Source organism: Pogonomyrmex barbatus, unplaced genomic scaffold, assembly GCF_055798465.1.
Source record: "Pogonomyrmex barbatus isolate J1 unplaced genomic scaffold, ASM5579846v1 scaffold11, whole genome shotgun sequence".
Classification (NCBI taxonomy): domain Eukaryota; kingdom Metazoa; phylum Arthropoda; class Insecta; order Hymenoptera; family Formicidae; genus Pogonomyrmex; species Pogonomyrmex barbatus.
Window position 1 is genome coordinate 5,746,132 of NW_028297107.1, and position 27,369 is coordinate 5,773,500.

General features: G+C 47.3%; 1 protein-coding gene across 6 annotated transcripts in view; it reads left to right on the top strand.

The window, feature by feature from the left end:
- LOC105432042 (kin of IRRE-like protein 1) overlaps positions 1–27,369 on the top strand; it is a 363,147-nt gene that overhangs the window by 165,959 nt on the left and 169,819 nt on the right. The window lies entirely within an intron of this gene.

A 27,369-nucleotide genomic window follows, 5' to 3' on the forward strand; every position in this document is an offset into this window, starting at 1 on the left:
GGCGCGAGAGTCCGACTCACCTCACCGTTATTAAACGTACATCACCACTCGCTCTGGTCGGTAGTTCCACTACCTCCAGCGGGAATTCTTTCACATTCCACATTTCCTCCGGGTGTTACAAATATTCTTCTTTTGCGAATAAGCGATCCTCGAATTATACGTTCGCGCACGACTACTCCGCTTCCATCGCTCCTCCCCCAAGCCGGGAGGAAGCGAGGAGGATCATTCTCGAAACGGTGCCTATATTAGGAGCGCGGGCTCTCGCGGAGAGCTTATCGCTTATAAACAGGATCGCCAGGTAATACTTACGTAGCGATCATTAGAATTTTAACGACGCGGGGAATCCGCTCAATTAAGCGCAACGGCGGCTGTTGGGTACCGACGGCATTGTTTGAGTGCGCATTTCGAAGCGCAGATCGCTCGGGCGTGCTATTAACCCGTATGCCCGACCTCTTCAATATTTTTCGATCCACGCAGATTGAAGACAAACAGTGTATTCCGACCGAACGCAAATAGAGGTAGGAAACGCTTAACCAGTTTCACGATAACGAATACATATACATGTATCGTGTATCCGACGCGTGCACTTTTCCCTGTCGGTCTTTGCCTCGTGGCACGCAATCTCCCCCTCCCCCCCCCCCTCTCTCTCTCTCTCTCTCTCTCTCTCTCTCTCTCTCTCTCTCTCCCCTCGCTATCCCGGATTCTCTCAAACGGTGTCCTTTTCGTTTTTTTCTACAACCACTCGATCGATCGTCATCGAATCGATACCACTCGAGGGAGGACAAATCCTTGGATATGCTCTTCCCCCTGATTTACAATCGAATGCCGTAATCAACTGCCGTTTCATAATTCGAAGGGATTCGCTTGGATTAAACTTGCTTGATTTGTACGTTTTTTTTTATTAAATATAAGATATGTAGAGTTTTAAAGATTACACAATTCGACAATAAGAAAGTCCAAAGAAACGAATCGCTTCTTATAATGTTTTAAATATGCTCTATGTAATCTTGATTTTTTAAGAATTTTTTATCAATCGTTTTGAGTTTCAATATTGAATTTAAATTTATTACGTTTTTTATATTATATCTACATGTGTAAAAAAAATTTTACGTGACATAGAATAGAATATCTTGAAAATTGGGACTGTTTAATATCGCGAAATCTGCAGGAAATGAGATTGTCTCATTTTGAGTTAAAAAGAAACATTCTTGAGGATTATTGCCAATATCACATCGCAAAGAAGAGGAAGCGTTAGTGTTCGATTTTTTTTTTTTAGTACGTGAGTGTCTAACGCTAATCTCGAGTCACTTCGCCCCTTCCTTCGCTCGGAATCGAATTTTGAGATATCCATTAATTGCTAACCTAATTTTCACGTGAATTTTAAGCGACTTTTCTGTGAGTCGCGTCAGTTCCTAAATGCGGCCACCTAATGGGAATCAGAACGCCACACAATCAACTTCCATGGCATGTAATTATGGCGTGTCAATAAATTTCAATCGATCAGAGTAAGGGATGGTTTGCTGCGGGGTGATCGGAACTGCTCGATGTTTCCGAGATTCAGTTTGGCAGCTTTATCGGCGTTATAATTGATAACGGTGGCGACGCCTCTCCGCTGTTCGTCCGCCGTCATAGTAACATTAGAGATTTCGCGAGGATATCACAGCAAAACTTCGTCGTAAACATACATTCTTTCCTGTCCACAGGATTTATGAAATCGCGCATAAATATATCGAACGTCAGTTAATTTCATTTCATAAACATCAGGGCGATCATACCGTCTGCAAATTCTTTCGTTTTGATGAAAAATTCTATGTCAATTTTTTTTTTTTTTTTTTTAACGAAGCAACGCAAAATAGAACAAATGTATGTAGAGACAGACAGTGATGAAAAAGTCATCGTCGATTGTGGTTTTCCAAAGCGCCTTTAAAATTTCCGTCGCTTTGGAAATCAACCGGCTACGCCGTGCGGAGCTGCAACAATAACATTTACAAATTGGCGCGGACGCTCTTAAAAAAGAGATACGCGCCGTGCGAATATTCACGTAGAGAGCGTATCTCCCCCGAAAGGAGAGAGAAAGAGAGAGAGAGAGAGAGAGAGAGAGAGAGAGAGAGAGAGACTCTTCGCGATATTTAATTTCCCAGACTGCGCCTTCCCAGATACAGATACTCGGCGAGCAATTCCGTCCGTCCCGGGTCGTTGCGTTACGGTGTTCAAAGTACCGAATTAAAGTCTTGATGAAACATAATTGGGAGAGGGAGAGGGAGGGGGGGAGGGAGAAGGTTGGGGAGCGCCGGTATATCGGTGTATGTATCTCACGCGCACCTATACCTTCGGGGCGCCGTTTCCGGAGGCTATCCAGCGTAACGATTATTACGGAAGGAGGCGGCGAGGGGCCGAAGAAAGGAGCTCGCGGATCCAGCGCGCATCGTCTACCTCCACTCGTCCCAGGACGACCTACAATTTTGTTGCCCCCCCTCCCCCTCTCCTTCCTCCTCCTCACTTTCTGCGGCCGTGTCGCGCCGCACCGCGAGATCCTAATGGCGATGACGTTTGTCGCGCTAAATGAGAGTAAATGGCGCTAATAGAGAAACTTTTTCCTCTCCGCGCACAACGGCCGGGACTTCCGTGCGACCGGGACATTTTTCATGACGCGCGCGCGCACTCGAGATCAAAAAACGATTTTCAGATCCGTTGATTCATGACGGGCGCGAGGGCGCGACCGCGACGCGATTAATCTCCTCCGCGGCTATTATTAATAGATCAAGTTCAAAGTTGCCACGGCGTTACGGCGCGACTCGCGGAGAGTCACGCGATCGACGACGCCGGTAAACCCCTGCGTCGATATGAAGATTCCGCAGGATCAGCGGAATTCACCGAACTCACGGGGTAAGAATTAAGAGATTTCTAAATACATCGTAATCCGAGTGAAGTGGCACGAGTGGAAAATTCTTCACGACGCATTACCTTGAATTCGTCGCGTCCAACGTCAGCGAATTGACGTTGACCTGGTTCGCGCGACCTGTAAAAATATTCGCGTTGCAGAGAGAGAGAGAGAGAAAGAGATACATACAAAGGAACGTGAATTCTGCCGACGCTTTTATTTGGCCGGAGTTGTAAAACATGCTTACGTCGCGCACGCGAGATGTACGATGTAAATCTATTGCGGCAAAGAGCTAAAAGCCAAGAGCCGAGTTACGCTTAGCCTTCGCATGCGTTTATTTCGTTCCACAAACATACATCCGCGATGACTGCTGAATAGACGTTATGTGATTTACCTACCGTGCAATATTCTCGAAAAGAAAAAAAAAAAAAAAAATCACCTGGCACAAAATTCCAATTTTCACGAGAACGCAGCGTACAACCCACAAAGGAAAGCAGAGTTTCCCTTACGGGGAATGAAGAGACGACTCGACTCCGTGTCGGAGTGCATACCTTTTGTGCGAGTCGAGGGAGCCTAAGGGTGACCGCGTATTTCACGAATCGGATAGTTTCTTATTACTCTCGAAGTCGCGCTGAAACCGCGAGAGTTTTACCGCGCGGTTTACCCCCGCGCTTTCGCGCAGGACTTACGATGGCGGCACGTCGCATCGGTCGCGCGCGGCCACTTAACCCCGTTGTTTATCGCGACCATCTCATTAGGGAAGTATTCCGAAGCTCGTGGACATATCGATGTTGCGTGCGCGGCAGGAGGAGCACTAATTATAACATACCACGCGAGGAAGGCCCGGTATGCGAGCTATGCGCGCGGCCAAAAGCATCCCCTCGCACACCCTTTGCCGCCCTCCCGCCTTTGTGCACCACCTGTCCCCTGATCGTCGGAATCACACACGGCACACGCATACACTCGTCGTTATTACGCCGATGCAGCAGCAATCTATCTCCTCGTCGTGTTATCAAATATTTATGCGCGGCTACTTGCATCGCGATGCACTCTCGAGACCTTTTGTCCACTTTGTGTCTCTCGCCCCCAAAGAGCTCACCCGTGTCTTTCCCAGGACTTTTTCCCTCGTACATAGGGGGGAGGGGGGTAAACTCGTTTGGGATGCGCTCTGGATAGCCTTAAGTAGCTTTAGATCAGCACCGAGATATCGATCTTCCTCAAATTCAATTCCGCTGCCGCTTTCGACGGCAATTTATCGAAAATCTCTCTTTGTTCCTTTTTGTCCGGATCTACAATCGAGTCGAATTTTTATTCGAACTTAGATGAGATCTACGAGAAGGTGAGAGGAAGGAGGGGTGAGATACACGACATGCTAAATACAAATCGTGAAAATCGAGAAGGAAATTATTTCGAAATTATCCGACAGATTATCGTCGAGTCTTACGAACTTTCTAGAATTTTGTATATAATATTTACCTTTTTATTCTATACTATTAATCCTCGAATTTTTCTTTTTATAGACTCTTTAAAGGAGCTATTCTTTCGATAGCATTCAATCTGAGATTATCGAAATCGAGAGTATCGTTCTCCAGAAGCAATAGAGTTTCTGCAAGGTTCGTTAGCGGGTCGCGCGATCGAAGGATCGTGCCAATTCGCGTTGCCGAAAGCTCCGGAAGTGACGTTTCCGTGCAAACTCCCGACGCGTCGTCGGGAGAATACAGGCGACATCGCATATCGCGCCGGATGCGAGAGAATGCGCGCCGTAATCGTGACGGTGGAATTACCGCCCGGCGGCGAATAGCCCGAACGCATCAGGCGTAATCGAACGATACCGTAAATTCGGACGAGCAAACTGTGGCCCTCATACTTCCTCGCAACGGCTCGTACGCCGTTGGTGGACGCGGCGTGTCCTGGGGAAGCTCGTTTAGCGATGAAATTTCTCGGGAGAAACGTTTCCCGAATGCGCCACGTTATATATCGAGCGCCGTTACCTCCTCGCGCGGACGTCATTATCAATTTTCGAATGATTACAGTAATTTTTGGCCCGGCCGTTACGTAACGGCGATGACAATCTGATTAATTGCCAAGCGGCCGAGGACGTGTGTGTGTGGTGTGTGTGTGTGTGTGTGTGTGTGTGTGTGTGTGTGTGTGTGTGTGTGTGTGTGTGTGTACAATGCCTCCGTACTACTTTTGCGGCGCGTGAGTCGCGTGCATCGCGTAAATAATCCGCCGATCGCGGATTATAACGGTAATAACGGTAATAGGAATAACGATCATTCTTTCGCGTACACTTGGCGTCGAAACGCTACCGCGTTACTTTTAATGATAATGTAATTAAATACGGCATTTAGTCTAATGAGAGTATGTTAGAGGCCGCCCCGTCTCAATTGGGTTTTCTGTCGGATTTAAAACGCGATCGGTTCACCGCACTCACTATTGCGGTGAAATAAACGGGCCATTTGCAGCTGGACATTCATATTACGATTACGATAGAAATGTTATCTTAGGAACGCGTTACAGCGTGTTGTTACAATTAGCTACAATTGATCAGACACGAGGACTAAATGCGGCACTTTTTTAAAATATCGCCGCTTGCAGACGGGTTTCGAAATAGTTCTGACTTTTGTCCCGTGACATCTGACATCTTTAGATTCGCTGATCAATAATTCAGAAAGGACAGTCGATAGTCTCGTCTCAGGTATCGTCGACCGAGCGGAGCGGAGCGAATTAGGATTTGACCTCTGTGACAGCCTTATAAGCCGATGAATTAACCTTTGACATCAGGCTCGCACCGAGGTCGATGCCGCTACGATCGATCGGCAGCCGGCGAACCGGCAGACCTGTTCCGCAAAATTCTGCTTTTTCATCAAATTGCAACTCTACAGAATTATCGAATGTTCTCGATTTATTCGCTCCGAATTATGTTCGCGCGTAATTGCGTCGAATAACGCACGATTAATTACGTGCGAATTGAAGCGTGAAAAATTCATTGACAAGCTATATGTACCGCCCGTACGGTGAAAGGGAAAATGATAAAATTGCGCCTAAATAATTCTTATTTTTTCAGCCTGATTAATCAGTCTGATAAATAATTAGCACGTTAAACGGTGAAACGATGTCTTTCACCGTCCGTCACGTAGAAATAGAGATAGAAATGAAATTTTAATGCGCCCGAAGTTTCCTCGCGAATCCGAAAGATTTCGCCCGACGAGAGAAACGAAACGACTGAAAATTGTCAAAAATTTCCATCGCGGGATCATTCGCCGATTACATTTACGGCGAAAATCTCGGGCGGGATTTCTGCCGCCGGGAAGTCGAGAGCTCGAAGACCTTTTGGCGAAACCAGGTCGTGGATCTTGGGGATTCATCTTGGGGATTACGAGGCGTGTGGAAACTGTCCAAGGGTCGTGGCCCTGGGCCATGCTCCCGAGGGTTGTAGGTCAGAAGCTACGACTGCTCTGTATGCACTCCCGAAAATTCCCGAGAGTTCGGCTCGATTTCCATCGATATATCTTACGATTATACGTAATTTTTCGACGGCCGAGAAACCGGAAGTGCCGTTTACGCGGACGGCGGAATGTTTACGATCGTCCCGGTTTGATAAAAAATCCCCGAATTGTTTGCGACAATGACTTTAACACGCGACAATAATTTTCCGGCTGATCGGCGATCGGTACGCTTAACACCGATTATACCATTATCATACCTACGTGCCCAGATCCCATCAGATTTATCGTTTACATCCGTAAGTCTGATTAATCATAACTACAATTAACGATATATATATTGTAGTTTGCGCGCACGCATGCGTGAATATATGCGTCCATGAAAATTATCCTAAATTTCTATGGCGATCGTAGGTGCAAGTTAATGGTTTAATAAACTGATATTAATATCCGCTATCGTATTCATCGCAGTTTGTGTATTTATTATAGCCCCCGCGGGATATAAAAGGCACGAAAACCGATCGGGATAATTTTCAATCGGGCGAAAGAGAACAGGGAAAGAACGAGGGTTTAGGACAACGTATTTCTCACAAATTCCATAAATCAACGTATCCTCACGTCTCGGTCGTTATCTCGCCTCATTCTTTTATCCCTTTTCCTTCTCTCTTTCCCTCTCTCTCTCTCTCTCTCTCTCTCTCTCTCTCTCTTTCTCTTCCTCTTCCCAGTAAGACACCCACCCCCCTCCACGACATTATGTGGCAAATAAGCGGTAATGACGATCGGTTCTCTCGCTCTCTTACCATCAGCGCCAGGCGTAACCATAATCAAGAAGCTTGCAACGTGTACCCCGTTCTGTGTGTATACGGAATATATATAACCCAGGGACTGCATATCAGGCGAGTTTACACTGTAACGCACGGTGCGCGATTCACGTGAGTATCTCTCATCGTGCGGGGTGATCCACGCATATACAGACGTTGCCCCCGGCGATCGCCAGGGTGCACGCGCGCGTTGCAGCACGAGGGGCGGCGGGATCGGGGGCGCTTATTGATGGTCGGGAGGAAGGTAGGGAGGAAGGGAGGGAGGGGGGGAGAGAGGGAGTGGGCAGTGGCGTGCAGGGGTCGAACAAACCACGGTCGGCATGCAACCGAGCCTAACCGCCACCGCCAACACTATCATCCCCGCGGAATAGATTATAGAATAATATCGAGATTCGAATCACATAATGCCTGCGGAACCTCCGGCCTGTGGTCTCTCGAAATCGAGCCCTCCGCCCTCCGCCGCCGCCGCCACCACGTATGGACTCCTTGGGCACGAAAGCGACCAGGTGTACGGGTTTAATGGTCACCCGTGTCGATATCGGGCATGGCGATCGCTGGAAAACGGCGCGATGCCTTTTTGTCGAAATTCTTCCTCGCAAATTAAAATCCCCGAGCCGTATTCAGCCGACACTAAAGAATTCTCGTCGGGAGAGAGGTGTGCTATTTTTCGTACAATTTGCCGCCGCGTTTACCGTCTCGACGCTGGAGCGGGTATGAATAAAATTTCAATTAATCTTCTAAAAATTGTAGGGCACACATTTCGCCGGAAAATTAATTATTGATTGCACGCAAATATAACCAACCTAAATTCAGAGCTTACCTTCAAGGCTATTTTCAGGAGGAGAAATATCATTCTCCTTACAATCGCGAACGTGAAGTGAAGTTGGAAGGTTTACTCTGTTTTTCTAAGAATATATATCTTACTCTGCAATTGTAATACTTAACAGTGGTATTTCAACGTATTTTACCGACAAAATTGAAAGTCGACATTTTCTTTCGTTTATTTTTGTAAGAATCAAAAGTCTTGAGATATCCTTTTTATAGAAAAATCTATAGGAAATCTTTCCTAAAGGGAATAATATCATTAAACGTTCGTGATTCTGGCATTTCCGTGGACTTACCGTGTGTTAATTACGCTCGAGCAGGGATATACATGTGTGAAAGATGTATCAGCGATCCTAACGCACGACGACGACGACTCCCGGGGTTGCGGGCCCTCCCATCGTCCAAGTATTCACGACACCGTAATACGTCGCGACTATAATTGCGTCGGTGGATTTCACGAGGACGTCCCTACTGTTCTCGTAATCCGCGGCCCGTCGGATTGTTTTAGCCTTTGGGCCGCGGCTTATATATTACACGCCGCTCTCGTAAAGCATTTTAGTACGTTTCTCGTTTTCATTTCGAAACTAGCGCAAAGGATCGTTTGCCAGTGCGTAACCGCGGTTAGCATCTCTGCGGTGCAACGCGTGACACATTCCCCCCCCCCTCCCCCCCGCCTCCCCTTCTCTTCCTCCCCCAACTCGTTTCCCTCGCGCGAGCACGTCGTGTGTGTTCTCGGTGTGCCGTTTTCCCTCCGGGGAGATCCCTTCCGTAAACCATCAGCGAAAATTGCTTCGTTTAAAGTTTTATCGTGCCTCATTTCGGCGTTACGATCACCGATAGTTGACTTCCGGTCTTGATTGACACCGCGGAGAAACAAGCGAATGTTCCTTCGAGGGAGAGAAGTCCCTCCCGACGACTGTTACCCCCTACTACAAATATTATCTTTCTCGCGGACTTTATTGCGACGATTTCGTCATTCATCGTGGATTGACTGCACGGACTACGTCGTTATAGCTATTGCCGTTACCGTCGACGCAATAACAATAATGGCCGCATCCATGGCCGCATCAAATTCTTGATAGCGAGATCGAGACGAGTACGATAAATCCAGATCGCAGACGATATCGGGATAAAATTTTGATGTTCCGGGACAACACCGTCTGCGCGGTGACGCGGCGATTTCTGAGGTCTCGTGATAGATTGTTTCGTCCCTATATTGTGCTTTTTCACGGGGCATTATTGCCCGGGTCGGAAATCAAAAAAACATCCTTTCACTTGTACAATATTCATCCATATATTGTTCGATAAAGTGAAATCGTCGAGCCATCAATAAAGCTCTCCGACAGGACTATATCGTCCCCTTATTCGTTGGCTATCAACAAAGCGTCGTCAATTATAATTTTATCTCCCGAGCAATACGCAATGGCGAGAGCGGGAAACGTTCCTGGACTTTAAAACGATTCGAATAAAAGACGTGACGCCGGATCGCCGGCCCTTCGCTAATTCTCATTCCGATTTTCGCGCCGCGGGGGGTTGGACTCCGAGCGTGCGGGCGCGACGGCACTTTTCGAAGGCGTCGTCGGAATAATAAAACCAGTGCGCCAATCAAAAGTTATATGACCGTCAGTATCACCGAGGATGACGCCTTTGTCTCTCGCGTTGCACGGCAATAATCGCGGAAACTGCCGGCGCGGCACGGACAAGCGGGAATATCGACGCGGAAATAAAGATCGCAGATATTGTCCGGCAGTACGCGCTTCGGGAATTAAGCTCGTTGAAATCCGTCGCATATGCGATCTCGCCCCCATCTCTCTCTCTCTCTCTCCCCCCTTCCCCCCGTTTCTGGAAATTTACATTCGGTCTTCAAACCGTAGCCTCCGACGATATCGCTTGTCCACGAGTCCTCGCTCGTTTCCTTTTCAGTACCTCGACACCTGTTACGTCGTACGTTCCTAACGTTATTGTTTCGTCTTATCCTTTGCGAAAAATTATTGGGCGAAGTCGTGGAAAATATGAAAGAATACAGGGAAGATTTTATCGTGATGTTATATATCTGAGGAATCTTGGTGTAACGTCACCTGACGTCACCGCCACGTTGAAACGTGCGTTAAAAATAAAGGATGTGCCGTGCTATCGCGCGGCTTACGGAAACGAACGTTGCTAAATCGCTGATACGATGTATATCCCTCGAGCGTTTACGAAGAACGCGTGTTCGCGCGAAATTGCCGGCTTCGAACGGCATTAAGTGCGCTAATTCCCGTCCGTAACGTACGTGGCTTTGAGCCGACCGCCGGTAACGCTCCGGATGTGGAGTTCGTTACGTGCGGAAGATGAAAGTCGTTAACGTCCCATATATCCACGTCCGCGTACGTAAGTACGTCTGGATTTCAGCCACGGCGTAGTAAAACTACGGGCCGTAATGTTTACACGTACACGCGAGGGTGCGGCTTGTTGTCGCCGCAGCGTCGACGCGAGGGAGTCTCTCAGTGCGCGAGAAGTGAAAATAACTCCGAAAAATAATTTTCGAGTTTCGGATTTTCAATCGAGTTTCGAGAATTGAGATAGACACGTTTACGAGAGCATATACATGCCAGTCACCCAAGACGTGTCTCCCAGCGGGGCAACGTAACTAGCTGTCCCGACTGCGAGGGGTGGTGGCCTGGTGGCGTTTCATTAAAATTCAGAACGTGCGCGATTAAACCCAGAACTCGTCCAACTCGATTTCGAGTCCATCTCGCGTCCGTCCATCCGGTTGGCATATCAAAGACACGCGCTCCGAGGCTCCCGCTAGGCTCCCTCGGAAATCAGCTCGACGTATCAGCCCCCCGTCGAGAGATCGGCCGAACGGGGCGAACGGAAAGAAGGGGGGGCGATTAAAGGTGGCGCGGGTGTACATCGATAATTACCAAACTGGCCCGCCGAATTTTGCCGTTAACCGAAAGGCGACACGCGACAGGTTCGGGGTCGCGAGCTCTGACGGACAGGTGTAAAATTGGATTGCGGTAAATCTTAGGCTGCTGTCGGGCGTGTGCCGGGTCCGCTGAAATGCGGATTAATTACGCACGTTGACAGTGCTGCGGTCTGGCGCTTGCGGCGACCGCCACCTCCGCACCGCGTCGCGCCGCGCCGCGCCGCGCCACGCCGATTGACACGCCGGAGATCATTCCGATTGTGAATCCCTCTCTTCCTCGTGCTTTCCCTCGCGCCGCAGATCATGCGGAAACGGTGCGACAGGCGCTCCAGCGGATGCCGCATCCGCGCGCGGGACGACCGACAGACGGATTATGGACGCGCCCGCAATCGTGCCCGCAATCGTAAATTCACGGCTATCGACAGGCCGCTAAACGTATAAAATCAACAGATGATGTACGAACGATGTTACGTAAAAAGAAAATGAAAGAGCGGACGTGTGTGCGGCGAAGCGGTATTGACCATGTGTTCTCTGTAGGCGCGTTTATGACAGAGTTGAAAACATAGAGTTAGAATGGAGAAAGAGAATATTCCAGTGGCTGTGTTTAGGTTGTAGATAACGGTTGCAATAATGCACGAATCGATCGCATTTACGATACTGTTGTTACGTGAACAGCAGGGTTGCGTTCTTGGCCGACGTTTTCTTTAACGATGTAGGCAAGGCAAAACGGTTTTATCTGCCCTCCTCCCTCCCTCCCCCCTCCCGTATGATTAGAGACCAAAAGATTGCTTACCCGACCGAGTGTGCGTCTCTAACTCCATGTAATTATTTCGTTGGAAATTGCACGGAGCTTCAGTGGATATAGGTATACGTCGAAACAAGCGTGCAACGCATCGCGGGATAAAGGCTGTTTATATACGCGGTACCGTAGATTTAGTCACGCCAAAGGGATCGTGCGACCGCAAAGTGCATATAAAGAGGTGTGCATTGACCCTTAATAGTATCTAATTGCGTGTAATTATTAGCGCCACATCAAAGACCGGCGCGTTCCGCCATTAGACCGATGAATGACTAATTAATAAGCATTCGCAAATGTCGCTTTTGCTCGCGCGCGCGCGCGTACAGGGAGGCCCGCGAGTCTCTCCCTATCCACCCTATCGGTTCCCTATCCGCCGCCGCTTATTCAGGCGCATCACGTCACGGTGTCACCCGCGTGCGACAACACGCGTGTTGCACGTATCGCGCACGCATCGCTGATACAGGCGACACACGGCCGATAAATTATAACAACTCGCTGAGTAAGAGCGCGGCGATAGAGAGAGACCCGGCCGGGGGGTAGGGGGAGGGGGGAAGGAGGGAGGGGGGGGATGTAAACGCCGCGTTCTGTAATGAAGCGCCGCGCGATATATCATAATCTCGCAGTTAGCGAATAATTGTCACGTACGATTTTACGCCGCGTTGCGCAGCTTGCCCCTCCGATAGCAGAGCGCGAGGGACGGAGGCATGGAGAAAGGGAGGGGCAGAGGGATGAAAGAATTGGACTAAATATATAAAATAAAATTGACGCTGCGGCGACCGGTTGAAACCGGTCATTTGCGCCGGATGTCCAAGCGCTCGACAAATCGCGCTCAACAAATGCGTGCGGGGTATGTATATATTTAGCCATCATATACAAAGCGCGCGGGGAGCGGGGGGGGGGGGAGAGGGGGTAGCCGGAAAACAAACGGGTGCGGGGCGCGCCCGTCCAGATTATACAGCCAATAAATCCCAATCATTTCTCCGGCTGCGTTTTCACCGCGGCGAGATTTCAAAAAGGGCGCTTTAACGTGGCGTGGCGGAAGCGCGTTATGCCGCCGTGTGCATCGCGCATGAATAACTCTCGAATGGCACGGCGATTTCGAGTAGATACGGTGTGCGCGCACATCGTCCCTTAAATACCTGCATAAAATGCCCTCTCCCTATCGCTCGAGAAGAAGAACGCTTTACACGAACCGGATCTGCAATGGAGGACTGGAGGGAAGGGGAGGGGGGGGGGGACGGGGGTTGTTACGACCGAGCGGAGAGCCATTGCTGTCTCTTCCGTGGGTGAGCGTGAGAGCCGAGCTTGGATGAGAAATAGCCAGATCGGTGAAACGGGGGATTCTGCGAAACGGCGGCGAATGTATCACGATAAGACAAGGCGGGATAGAAAATAAAAAGGGATTCGGAAGGAGATCGAGTAAAGGATAGATTTATTACGCGGCTCATCTCGGATTAATATTGCGAGCGATTAAGTCGCGTCCGGGAACGCATTCGGGCGGGAACGCGAAATTAAGAGGAAAGGCCCGCGTGAAATTCCTCGAGCTGAATTATTTAAATCTGTTTCAAATGGACAACGAAGAGGAGAAAAAGGCGTAGAGGAGAAAGGGCGGGAGAGGGGGGGGGGAGGAGGAGAAGGTAGATGAAGAGAAAAACGGAGGATGTGCACACGATTCGGTCCACCTCCGCGAATGGGACCTCGTCCATCTCCATTTAAATCGCGTTGCGTGGCGATGCTTAACTTTAAAAATGGTGTCTGTATATTACCTTACCCCAATCGCTCCCCTCCCTCCCTCCCTCCCTCTTCCTCTCTCCCTCGGCCGCTCGTTTTAACGCTCTTCCGAGCGCTACCCTTAAACTCTCCCTTTGCGGCAGCCCCGCGCTCCCGCGGCCACCGAGTGCATCGTTTACGCGGCAATAAGGGAAACTTATTGCCTGCTGGCTAATAACGAACGATTCCCACGCGAGATATCTGCGGTCTTTATTTCCCCGCAAGCGCGAAGTTTACGGACCGGCGGGGCACTGCGGCAATCCGGGAGTTCCTATTGCGTGGAATCCTATGCGAATTGTTTCGCTGAAATCTAAGGATGCTATTCCCCCGCTGCAGCCGAGGAATTGCAACAATCGCTTACGAAAGAGAGATACTCGGGGAAACCGGGACGGATGCGCCCGTTCCTCTCTTAACGTTAACGGGTTCATACCGCACTCGGGCCGGGGGCGTGTTATGTTTTACTAACAAGCTCTCCGGAGTTGCCCGGCTGGCAACACTTGACGAGAAAAGTTGTAACGACACGAAAGTATCAATATATCTTTGGCTAGCGCGCGAAAGTTCAAGCCCGCAAGCTAGCAAATTGCCGACATTGAATATTTTCTTAACTGCACCGAGAAGAGTGTCTGGTTGAAAGTGAACAAACCAGAAGATTCTGATTACATCAATCCGAATTCCGGTTATCTCAATTAAAATTTTAGTGGATTTAAAGCGGAAATTTAGCAGAAAGTTTAAGCGGAAAATTCTGATTTGTCTATTTTCAACCTTGAATTTCAATTAATTCAACCGGACATTTTTATCAGTGTGTAATATTTCATTGTGTGTAAAAAAAAATTTTGGATTTGTGCTATTTTGTGTTATTTTTATGCTATTTTATCCAACGGGAATTAACCGAGCATGCGAATGTTTCGGAATAAATTGCGTATAGGTCGATGCAGCTATAACGTGTCTGTTGTTTTGCGGAACAAGCCAGTATCGTGCCGGCTGCTAATAATGAACAATCTCTCGAGGAATCACGGTCTTTACACGCTCGTAACTTGATATTTACGAATCTCTATGGATACACTCCGTAGGAACGCAATCGTCGATATTAAGATTTAAACGTTTATTTACGAATGCAAATGAGCGTAAAAACGATTTTCGATTAAGAAACTGCCAATTTTTGTTGGCAAAAAAAATTTTTTTGCGAGGAAGCTGTATTTATTTTATTTTTTTGTAGAAATTAATTTTTACATTTATATTACATTCTATTTAAAATTTATCTCTGTTGAAATCCAACAATGCACGCACGTACGATTTATTTCCATGATTTATATAGATTTTATCGATATTTGAAAAAAACATTACGTTATTAATATAAATACATATACATTGCGTTATATTTTTCCGGTGTGATTGATTAAAACTTTCCGTTGAATTATACAATACTTACAATAGATATTATATTTTTATTGATTTTGGAATAAATTTTCACAGAGAAGTGTATATCGATTATTCTTCTGTTATGAATTTATACAGGTTAGTTAATACTAATCTTTCATTGATCATTGTTGTTTGGTTTTAGCTTAATATTCACAAATATTGCACAAACTGTAAATAGTTATAAATTAGAAATGTTTGTTACAAATAGAATATGAGTGTACACACGTGATAATATTTGTATTAGTTCAATAAAGTTAATTTAAACAATTCAGATCTCATAATTAATGCGTTATCAAGTGATCTGATTAATTATTTGTACAATGCCTTATTACATGACATTGATAGAATAATATTTATAAAAAGTAAGTAAGTTAAGGATAAAACAAAGAAATTACAAGTTATAAGTTAAAATAAAAAACAAAATATAGCGGAAAGGAACGAGGAAGTTAAAAACAGGGGAAATAAAAAGTAAAGAATTGAAATAGAAAAAGAAGAAAGTTTAGAGTAAAAAAAACAACAGAAAAGTTTGAAGCTAGAAAAGTCAAGAAAATTATATAAAGAACAGTTGCATTTATATTATAAAACTAATTTAATTTTTACTTTAATTTTTTATATAATAGTCTATTTTATTGTATTATCTTATTTTTTCAAACGATAGCCGATAATTTGCTTATGAAATAAGTATATATGATGAACATGATGAACACTTTAGAGAAAAAAAAAAAATATTAGTTGCTTTTATAATCCAAGCGTAAGCGCAACTTACAGAGCGCAAATAAAAAGGCAACTAGGAAATAACATTCTATTTGACTTTACACGCCCTTTCCAAGACTTTAATGTAACAAACAACAATATATTAATTGAACAAACGTAATCTCTCATTGCCCCCCGAGGTGAACTTTCAGTCGAGAGTAATTCGCAATATTATGTATAGACGAATTATGCGATGCATGATGCGTGTACTTTCGCGTAAGGTCGGCGCCGACAATTGGCTGCCGTTTACCTCGCCTTAACCCGAGTAATTATGCAAATTGTCTCCACGCCCGAGGATCGGTGTGATGATTAATCCTAAGATACACGCGCAGCTTCATAGTCTTCTCGGGTTAGAGCAGCGTATGTATTACGCCGACGGCTAATAACGAGCGCGATTCCCCGGTGGATTCCCCAATCTTTACGCCCGTAATCCGATATTTACGGTTCTTACTCAGTCTGCCTCATTCCGACAAGCAGCGGCAGTCGCATCAGTCAGGAGAGGGAGGGGGGGGGGAGGGAGGAGGGTGGCTTTTAATGCCAAGCTACGAGCTGTTCTTTGTCAAAGGGTACTACTTCAACGTGGGCGTCCTCCCGCGCGCGTTTCCGTTCGTTCTCGTAAATGTGCGTGCAATAAATATGGCGGCACGTGCAATAAAATAATTGATTCGCAATTGCACGCACGGGAAATCAATGCGACGGACGTATGGTACGTCCCTCGTATATCCCGGAAAACAATTTTTATGCCGAACGGAACGATCGGGACACCATCACGGGGGCACCATGGAAGCGCTGTAATGCGCGTAATAAATTACTCGACATCGCTCGACCGTTTTTATATTCGCGCGGACGATTTTCACGGGCTCTTAGCGCTTCTTAAGCCATCCTGCATCGCGATATCACATATCTGTCTATCTATCTATCAGCGAGTTATTGAAGTCAGGGTGGCAGCATCGCTACGCGATGTAATATCGGTGATACATCGGTGATACGAGACACTGCCACGCCGCAGGAGGAGCGAGAAAAAGAGGAAGATACAAAGGAGAACCAGGGAGTAAGATCGACAAGGAAATGTGGGCGACGCCACGTGAAAAGAGGCAATTACGTATTCAGAGAATCAACCGAATTGCACTACGACCGAGGAGTTATGGATCGCCGCATTGCCGAGATGCAGGTGCGAAGAGAGAAGGAGAGAGGAAGGAAGGGAGAAAGAGAAAGAGAGAGAAGTGGGACCATTTCGAACCTTTTTTCAGCGTCCTCCTCTTCTCGGTTACATTTTCCATCGGCACGACCGAATAGAAGAAACGGCGAGGAAAAAAAAAAGGGGGGAGAAAAAGGAAAGAGGGAAAGGAGGGAGATGTCGCGAGGCGTCGGCGACACGACGGCGGTCGCGGCGGCGGCGGCGGCGAAATAAACGGCGCTATGTGAACGAAATTAAATGAGCCTTAGGAATGTATCTGCAGCCGTAGGACAACGTTTCGAGTGTGCTCCGGAAAGAAATACGACGCTCGCGTGCTCGCGATAAACGTCCCGGGCATAAACGAGGAGGAGAAGCCGGTGCGCTTAATGGACACGATGTTCCCGTAAAGAATGATTACACACGGCACCAACGTTGTACCACGAGGACCGGTGCCAACCGATAGATATATTATCAGCGCGGACATTTCGGAGGGAGGAAAGCGCGCCCCCGAAGATTCACCCCGTAAGAATCCCGTAGTCGCGGCACGATACGGCATAATTTCCGCCGCTCGCCCCACCACGCCGCGACGAGGAGTCGTCGTGAATCTTGCAGGCACGATCGCGATGCCACCCTCTTCTTCCTTCCCCCCCCCCCCCCGATCGCGTTGTCTATTAACGATCGAATTAATAGACACGCTCGTCACGTATATCGGTCGTGCATTTTATGAGACCGTAATCGCACGGCCACGAGTACGCCGCTTAAACCACAAAAACCACTTGGTACTTAGCCGAGACGCACGCTCCCTTTCGGTCTTATCGTCACTTCCTATAACGCGCGATCGTAAGCCGCAGGATAACGAAGCTTGGCCGCGGGAGCGGGACGGCGAGAGGTGGCGAGGGTGGTTTCGCAACGAACGTTGATTATGACGTCGACGGCAGTTGGGTTTTTGTTGGGTTATATAGGATATACCGGCCGTCGAAAGTTCCTCTGCGGACGATAGCCGGTGTATCGGATCGCCGGTAATTATTTTCAATGCTCTCCGGTGTGCGGCGCGTAGCTGCCCTTCCGTAGCTGCCCGACCATGCCACCCCACGTCCGTCCGGGCGATCGTTTGGTTTTATTGCAGGATATCCCGAAATCACGCGCGAGAGCGAGACCGGCGCGCATCAGCGGCGCTCATTTCTCGATATCTGCGACTACCCTGTTTTCGCTGATTCGCTCTTTCCACTTCCCCTGCCACGAGCATCTATAAAGCATCCCCCCTCATGCGACGGGGGGTAATAGCGGCGGCGGCGGCGGTACGTACATATACCGTTCGAGTTCGCGTTCGCAAACTTCACGAAGGTGTTTTACAAACCGTCGCTCACGAACGGTGCCGGTGGCAGGTGATTCCTCTCTAGACAAAATTTCGCCAGTTCCACATAGGCAATATTAATCGATCTACCGGTATAATCGAAGCCCCGACGTCACCGGTTATGATTTATCTCGACAAAATGTGTATATCGCGGGCGCTTTCCGCCTTTCTGCTCCGCGTGCGTTCTCCCGCTGCGGCAGTAAAAGCAGACTCAATTTATTTCCGTGCAAATTTCGATTGGCTAAAGGCATTAATAAAATGGCTGGAGGTTATCGATCGATCGGCAGGCGAGCTTTTGATACGAGAATACGATGAGTGTACGATGAATAACGCAATAAGAGACAAAAAAAGGTTGCCGCAGATGGTACAGAGGTATCTGCATGCCACGACGCTGCAAATTTTCCGTTACAAACTTACGGAACACTTCGCCGTTATCTCCTCTCCGGAAGTTGCCCGTACGAAGGGGGGACGATAGCGCCCTCCTATTTTTGACGTTCGACGCATCGCACGCAGGACGACGCCGTATTTCATCCTCCCGAAGAAAGGAGAACGTCGCATCGAGGGACGGGGGTCGTCACCGGGGGCCGTCCGAGATGAATTTACACGGAAACTTTTTTTCTCCTCCGTTCTTCAAACTCGCGATATTACTTTTTTTTTTATTCTTGGCAACGATAACGGCGATCCCTTCGCAAACAATAGCGGGGACGACGTTTCTTTACTTACCGGAAAGGAGATCGATGAAACGAGCTCGTGGCAGTCCGTCCCGATAAGGATCGAATCCCGAACAAAGCGTACGAACGTAACCTTCGGGGTTTACCGAGAGGGAGATGGGGTACTTTAAGGGCAGTACGTTCCGAAAGACGTATAAAGCTAGACGCGAGCCGCCGTCTAGCTTTTTGCATTCACATAGTAACCGGAAACGGAAGCACCTATAAATAGAGCTCGAGCTAGATCCTATCCCTCCATTCAACCTCCACTCTCCGCACCATCGCCATATTGAAGCTTCTCAGATGTTCGAGAGTTAAAGGACCTGCCACACGTTTTCGAGCAATCTCGCCGTCAAAGAAGATTCCTCTTTCGATTTCCGATCGAAAGAGCACCGAAGGGATATTTGCTTCAAAAACATCCCGACTGTTTAAATACTCTGTAGTATTTCACAATTTTTTTAACGTTATTTTATAGAGAACATTCAAGACATTTTGCCAATTTTCTTATTGCAAAAGGAAATCCGTATTGCCATTTTGTCTTCATAAGCAAAAGTTTTTAAATTAAATTTTCAATATCAAACGTTACGTATTTTGCAAATCTCTCTTCAAGCGAGAGATTAATAATTATCAATTATCAGCGTCGCATTACAAAGTTGTTCGACGGTTTGTCAATTAAATCGGCACAGGCAAGAACAATTGTTGCGTATTTAAATTTTAAACAAGAATTAGATCTTATCCTCTTTCTCTTTTCAACAATAGTTGTGGCGATTCAAAGTGTTGCGATCTTTCCCTCGAGAAGCGCTTTATCGCTAGTTACCTCATTAAGAAGCGCCGGTGGCTTTATTTTAATTCATCCTCAGTGGCTCGTGTAGGCAAGCGTTGATTGTGCCAACGTGTCTTTTCTCCGGATAAAGCTGCCTCTCGGAAGCATCACTTCGTTCAGTCCCAACCGTGTCGTCGTTCCAACAGCCAGCAGCGGTAGCAGCAACAGCAGTGGCAGCCCTCGCTCCGAGCCACTTCCTTTGATCTTAACCTCGTGGAGACGGGCCTCTTTTCAAGCGTTTCAGTCGGCTTATGGGCTCGTAATAGGTACCCTTCGCGAAAAACTGAGCCACGGAGAGAATAATCATCCGGAAATCGTCGCACCGCCCTGGAAAGACCAGCCTTGAGAGCATCTTCAGGTCATTCTCTCTCTCTCTCTCTCTCTCTCTCTCTCTCTCTCTCTCTCTCTCTCTCTCTCTCCCTCCCCTTTCCTTCTCTCCTTCTCTCTTCCTTTCTTTTTTAAAGCTCCGCTCTTCTTTGCTCCTCTTCACCCTTTGCTCGCCCTTTGCTTCTCTTCTCTTTTTTTTTTTTTTTCATTTTCTCCCGGCGTCGTCGTAGCGGCCACTCCACTCCACGAAATTATTCGGAGTCGTGAGGGAGAGGCGGCATTACCTTTTACCGTGCTGCGTGACGTGACATTGCAAAGGTCCGAGATTACTATATTACACACGAGAATCATCGAGTGGAACGAGTGCCGTGCGGAAATTATTGCGCAAGCGTTATCTGCAATTTGAAGCGAAGTAGGTTAAGCTGAGTAACGTGATTCGACGCGTCTCGTAGGATCTCTTAGATTTTCCGTTGCGCGGAAAAGAGAAGAGAAATTAGACGTCCAGAGCAAACTGGTTGTGTACCGTTGCGCATTGTCGCCGGGTCCCCCCCCCCCCCCTCTTGCCGTTTGTCTTCCCGGTACGGCGGAGCAATACGCGCGCCGTAAATTACGACGATAAAGGCGACTAAAAGGAGAGACAGACTGCCGCCACTTCGTGTCGCAATCCATCAAACGGCCGATCGTCGGCGGCGAAGGACAATATCGAGGTGGACGCGCCCGATCGCTCTCGGCGATCCTCTGCCACTGGAAAACGAGTGGAACGACGAGCGGCGATGAGAACGATAGAATAAAGGGTGCGGTGCATCGGACAATAGCGAGTTCTCGACAGCGCGATTTTCACGCCGCGCCGATTTGCGCGATTCACCCTCACCCTCACCCTCTCACGCACGATTCGTGTTTCGCGACAAGCACCTTCGTGGCTGACAGATTTATAGAGCACACACGCGCAAAGGTCTCGATGTAAAAAAGCTATCCACGCCACGCCGGACTTGTCGTTCCGTGCTCCACTGCGAGAGATCGAAGGCACGAGACCGCGATTCGAAAAAAGAGAGAGAAAGAGAGAGAGAGAAGAAGAGGCTGGCGTGACGGAAAAGAGCGAATCCGTCGATAGTGATCTATCCGCTATCGTCGCTCTCTCGACGGTAAAATAAGCTCGTGGAAAATGTGAAATCATCGTTCGCATCTCGCCGCTGGAAAACGAAGGATATGAGAACGGTGACACACCGGCAGTCTTCCCGGCGATGACGCCGCCCCGGAAAGTGATTTTTTTCGTCGCCATTTTGCACGCCGCCGTTTTTCTTCCGCTGCCTGCTATTTTTCTCGGTAAACACGAGATGGGATGTTGCATTCTATATCTCGATTTTTGTCTTATTAATTCCTAAACGATTCCGTACGCATTGATATAAATATTTCTTATCACTGGTGTGTGTATGTAGTGTGTATGTATGTATATATATATATTTATCTAGATTATATTTATATTATGTGCGTATGTGTGCGTGTGTATGTTGGACAATTTAATCGTAGCGAACTATGACGAAAAGTTTTTGTTACTTCTCAACAATTGTTACGGCAGCAGGAATTTCACTTTTATCGCTTCGCAGTATGCGGATGATACGACGAATATGAGGCTCTCTTTTTTCAAGTGGGACCATCACAGTGCGTGACCGAAAAAATTTGTGTCGCGTTCGCCGGTAATCGTGAATCTTACGTCAAGATTTTGGTGGGTAAACAAGAGAGATTTGAATGTACGCGGATGTGCACGGCGTGGGTTATTGCCTGTACCTGAAACCATAGCGAAACTCGTGGCGCTCGTTTGCACGAATTGTCTGACGGGTAGTATTTATGCGAGCACAATAAACCCTCGCCACTCCGGAGGAATTATATTTTGAGGATGCAAATCCACACCGGCGCGCGAAACACCGCGGGATGCTTCCACCGCGGACGTAGGACGGTAGAGGGGAAAAAGAAAGAAAAGGTGCGGGAGAGGAAGGAAGGGGGGGAGTAAAAAAGGAGGGAGAGAAGAAGATATTCCCCGAGTACCGCCTTCTATTTCGAAGCGTAGCATGAGTGCCGGTATCAAAGAAACGTGGAAAGCGCATGCGGGGAACAAAGCCACGGGGAAACCAGAACGCCAAGGGGAAAAGTTGGAAATTATACGATTACCTTGCCGCCGCTGCGCAGGTTTCGAGCACTTCCGCCTGCGCTCTCTCACTTGGAATTGGATCCACGGGAAAATATGCCTTATAACAATCGCCCAGGTTTATCTAGAAAAATGTTCCGCGAAGATCGGAGGTGTTTCCGGTCATATCCGATTACCGCGCGTTTGCCGGCGCTGCGACAAACCGCCCGAATAGTTATATTTATTACGAACAAATAACATGAAATGCCAAACACGTTTCAATTTCCAATTCGCAATTAATTTGCAATTTATCAGTAGCAGGATATTTATTTTTATTTAATGATATAAAAATGATAAATGATAGTAATTAATAATGTGGAAAATAAAGAGTGACAGGCAAAGGGGGGGTTGACGTTATATTTGTGTATTTTTTATACTTTCCGATTTACATGAAAAAAGCATGATAAATGACGCATCCTTCGACGATTTTGTTATCGAGATAATTGCTCTACAGTTGTTGACGATAGAGTCGGATGGTGATGGAATTAAAGTCGGTACTTCATATTGTCAAGCATTGTTCAAAGTTCCGAGTTAATTATCAAACTTCACAGTATACTTCTATCATTTGCTACAAGAGAGCAGACGAACGACCTTTGAATGCAAGTTCCGAATTTACTAAGGTTATCAAGTGACTTAATTAACTCGTTATGGTACTTAGTTATGCTTCTTCGGGCTTTCGCCCGCGAGAGGCGAGAAACGAGCGAGGTTACTCGAAAATTAAAAATGGAACGGGAATGGAATGGGAAATATTCATTTTTCGTGTACGCGCGCGCGGGGGTAAGATCCCTCCCAAAAAAGAGATATCCGATACGATTCATTATCGGATACCATCGAAATTACTCTAATATAATATTTTGCAACAAGATTTTATCAAATTATATGGCGCAGTTGTATTTACATCGGTTGTTGCAATTTTTATTTTATCGGATGTGGAAACCAAATATTAATTCCCTTTATCGAATCAATAAACCGGGGCGAAATATCCCCGTCAATTTACAGCGCGTATCACATACCGATTACAGCCCCGAACGTGCGCGAACGTTAAAATATAACGTGGAGTTTAGCAGCTTTTGTCAATTGTAGACACATTGTGTCAATTTCTTTGCGTGAAATTCCGACAAGCCGGTATACACCGATTAATGACTCGTCTGTCTGCCTCATTTTTTCATTTATCCGAAATTCCGTATCGATTGTCGATTTCTCTCGATTTTTTTTTTTCTACCGTCGAACAACTTTTGATTCCCGTTTCGCGCGCGAAACAACGGCAATCTCGCGAGGTGCGCGCGCGTTTTAACGCAATCCCCGGCGCGATAATTCACGCCGGGGATTTTCCCGAAACGAGGATGAAGAGTGCGGCTGTAGGAGTAGGAAGACAGCGGGGAACGTACGCTGAGGGTGGAAGTTGGCCGCGCCGCCTCCCCCCTCCCCTCCGCCCCCCTCCTCCCTCCGTAGAACCGTAGCGACAAAAAACTGCGGGCATCGTCGGAAAGTTACGATTTTTCCGTGGCCTAGCCTCGGCTCACCGTCGAGAGTATAAATTTATGCGGCAACTTTCGCCAGGCACCAAATGCAGAAAGATCTGGATATTATATATCGCCCGTGGAAGTCAGCGAAGGGGCAGTTTATCCTACGGCGGACGCCGCGGAGACGCTTACGGCCGCGTTCCTCTCGATCGACATAGTTTTTATAATATTCGCCGATTGCGTTTTGCGCAAGTCTTATTTATCGATCTGCCGCATCTTCGATCTTTCTACCGTCGATTATTTAATCTTCATTCTGAGAAAACAAAAGTGTTCCAATCGCATTAAAATTTAAGTTGCATTGTCCGATCACTTTCGTCACTTTGACTAAGCGTGTTTATTATTAAAGTGTTGACTTTTTACGTATTGAAGAGAAGAAAAAAACATTTAATCGTTTGATCGAAGCGTTTGAAAAATCCCCATTCGGGATGATTTTCAAAAATCACCGAGATGTATCCTTCGTTAATATCCCTTGAATCGCTCCGACGAGAAGCTCGATAATACAATTGCTCTCTCGCACCAAAAATGTGAGTAATTTTACTCGACTCTTTTTTTTTTTTTTTTTCTTTTTCGCCGTTTTTCCTTTTTCTCTCGTTAACAACGAATTCCTCGTTTATTTAGATAAAACTGTTTCCACGGCAAAACGAAGATATGTGCGAAACTTTCCCGGAAAATTGTGAAACAGAGGCGTTCGTTGCATCATTATTAAACATGAAATTAAGGACGGTATTTAAACGTAACGCGAGATTATTACGTGGAAGATTAATAAATGTTACATGGGGAAAAATATTTCCATTTTTTAGGTGAACATTTTCATCCTTGCATGCAATAACACGGGGAGAAGGAGTAAGTATCGCATAACGCGTTTCCGCAGGGGATAATTCCTCGAATTTACACACCGCGGATGCCGCACAGTCAACTGCGAACGGAATTATTCACAGTTTTCGGGCGAGATAGAGAGAGAGAGAGAGAGAGAGAGAGAGAGAGAGAGAGAGAGAGAGAGAGGCAAGGAAAGAGAGGGGAGGGGGCGAGTGTATTATCGAATACTAATGTTTCTCGTCAAAGCCACTCAACGTATTATGAAAATCGTACGAATACGTAAGTGATTCGTGCCACGAAATTCCTTTCATATCCCGGACGTAACTTTTCCGTTCGCGGCATTCGGCCAGCCGGCACCGATAAGGTTCATTCATTCATTCAGGATCACGTACGTATTCCGTGGAAATCTGTGAAAATTTACAAAGACCTTAACCCGAGTGCACATCTATGAATTAAAGATCGAGGGATCGAGGATCTCAGGTATCATTTCACGCTCTGAACGCAAACACGTTGTATTCGAGGGTGCCTGTTTATTTAGAAAGAAAAAGGAGGGAAAGGGGGTAAACTGTGATGAAAGTATAATGTAATGTAATGTAATGGAAAGGAGATCAAAAAACATATCGAAAAGCGGCGAGGAATATTATATTTGACTGAATAATTGTAAAAATGGCGAGAGGAAACGGACACGCGTGTTTTCTTCACGTTCGAAAATGTCTCTTAATGTCAAAGGATAGGCGCTGCACTCGTTTACACGTCTTCACGAGAGTTTGAAATATTCACGGAGACATTATGAACGTCTCGGTATTTTCCTGAATGGATTATTACGGAGTCGATGATGGACGCGCTCGGTGCTTTTAATTAAAGAGCGTTTTGCGGACGGAGTCGACGACGACGGCGACGATAACGGGGATGTTCATGACGATGCGTCATCTGCGAGTCTGCATGGCGGAGACAATTACCACTATTTTACTAACCGATGAGTAATTTGTTTGCTCGCAGCGGATATCACTTAAAATGTCCGCCCGGATAATCGGAGAATCCGTTAGAGGAGTCGAATGGCGAGGGGGAAGGGGGAAGGGGGAGGGGAATAGGATGACAGGAGGGGTTATTTTGAGGGCACGCGGGTTGCGCGATGACGTGACAGCCTACAATCGCTTTACATATTCATGATGTAGCTCCACGGACGTGCGCTGCGAAATCACGGAATTCAGCAGCCTCATCGTCCATTCAGAATTATTCCGGAGTCGGCTGCCGGTTGATTCGTGTCATCTAGTTTTTTTTAATAATCGTTTCAAGAGATTCGTCGGAATCGTGAATTGCATCTAGTTCGCGTAAACAATTAAAAAGCGAGAGAGGGGGAACGGGGAGAATACTCAACGGGACGTGGAAATGTGCAAAATGTCGCGTTTTTTAAATTGACGATGTGATTGGCCGACGCGGATAGAAACGTTAAACTTTCGTCGTTTCGTGCCACGTCCTCCGCGTCGCGTTCGACAGCGATTCGCGCGTAATGTCGCGCGCCAACTTTGAGCGTGCGCTATTCGTCCGGCTGACGTACGCAAGATTAATGAGGGAGGTATCGAATGGAGGAGCGAGACACCACCCCGGTAGAGCGGCCGCGCGGTCTCTCCGTCCGTCTCTATCTGAAACGATCCGCGAACGGATCGGGATCGGGTGACCGAGCGGTGCAAGCGATATCGATTTCCGCTTCTTGAAGCGCGCGCGGAACAGGTCGCCGACTTTCATTCTTTTCTTCATTCGGCATTCGCGGGAATTAGGGTCGTCGACGAATCCTTTCCCGGCGAAGGCGAAGGACCGGAGGACCAGGATCTGAAAGCCAAGAGGACCCTGGGGGCTCTTTCTTACGATAAATTTCACTGAGTGTCGGGTCAATCTTCCTGTCGACCCCTCCGCCTGTATTTGCCTCCCAGGATCCGAGCGAGTGCGCTTTAGCGAAGCTGCGCTCAATTATTCCCGGCTAACGGGAATATTTGTTCTAATTACACGCGTTACTTCTTTCGGCTTCTCTTTTAAACGGGAAGAGAGAGAGAGAGAGAGAGAGAGAAAGAGAGAGGGAGAGAAAAGGAGGGTGAAAGATCCCGAGTTTTATTTTAGAATTTATATACATATCTCTCTCTCTCTCTCTCTCTCTCTCTCTCGTGTGTATGTGTGTAATGCTCTTTCATTCAAACGCGCATAATTTTACTACCGCGAATTCCGCGTTCAGCGATCCCACGATGGCATGGCAAATATTTGTTCGCAGTATATATATCGAACTTAGAAATTCAATATCGCACAAAGAGTTCAGCCGCACAGTGTACCTACGCGATTCGCCCTTTCGCCTTCGTCCTCGGTCGCTAGAAAGAGGTATCGCGAGAGTATCGGCGTGGCGGTTTACGTCTCACCTTTTGCTCCCGTAACGTACAATGGGCTAAATAGGGTAGGATTCTAAAGAGATGCCGCGCGCGCGATCGGCCAGGATCATTTTAAGAAAGCTCAGAGCGTTTTCTCAAAGAAGTGCAGGTGTTGTAGAGTAAGAGCATTGTAGCCGAGGATGGTAAGGATGGGCGTGCGGCGGGACGCGGACAGCGACGAAGAAGAATGATAAAGGACGAAGATAGATGGATAGGTTGAAGGGTTGAGCGGAAAAGGGATAGGGAGGAGGGGATGGAGAGCCGGAGCGACGGAGCGGGGGCGGGCGGATAGGAGGCAACAAAAGAAGGCGGGCGAAGGAGGGGGAGGGGGGGGTGCATCTCCCCTTTCAAAGTATTTCTATGACGTTGCCGCGTTTCGTGGTTCATTAGCGAGAAAGGGTTTCACTCTTTGTTGACGCGG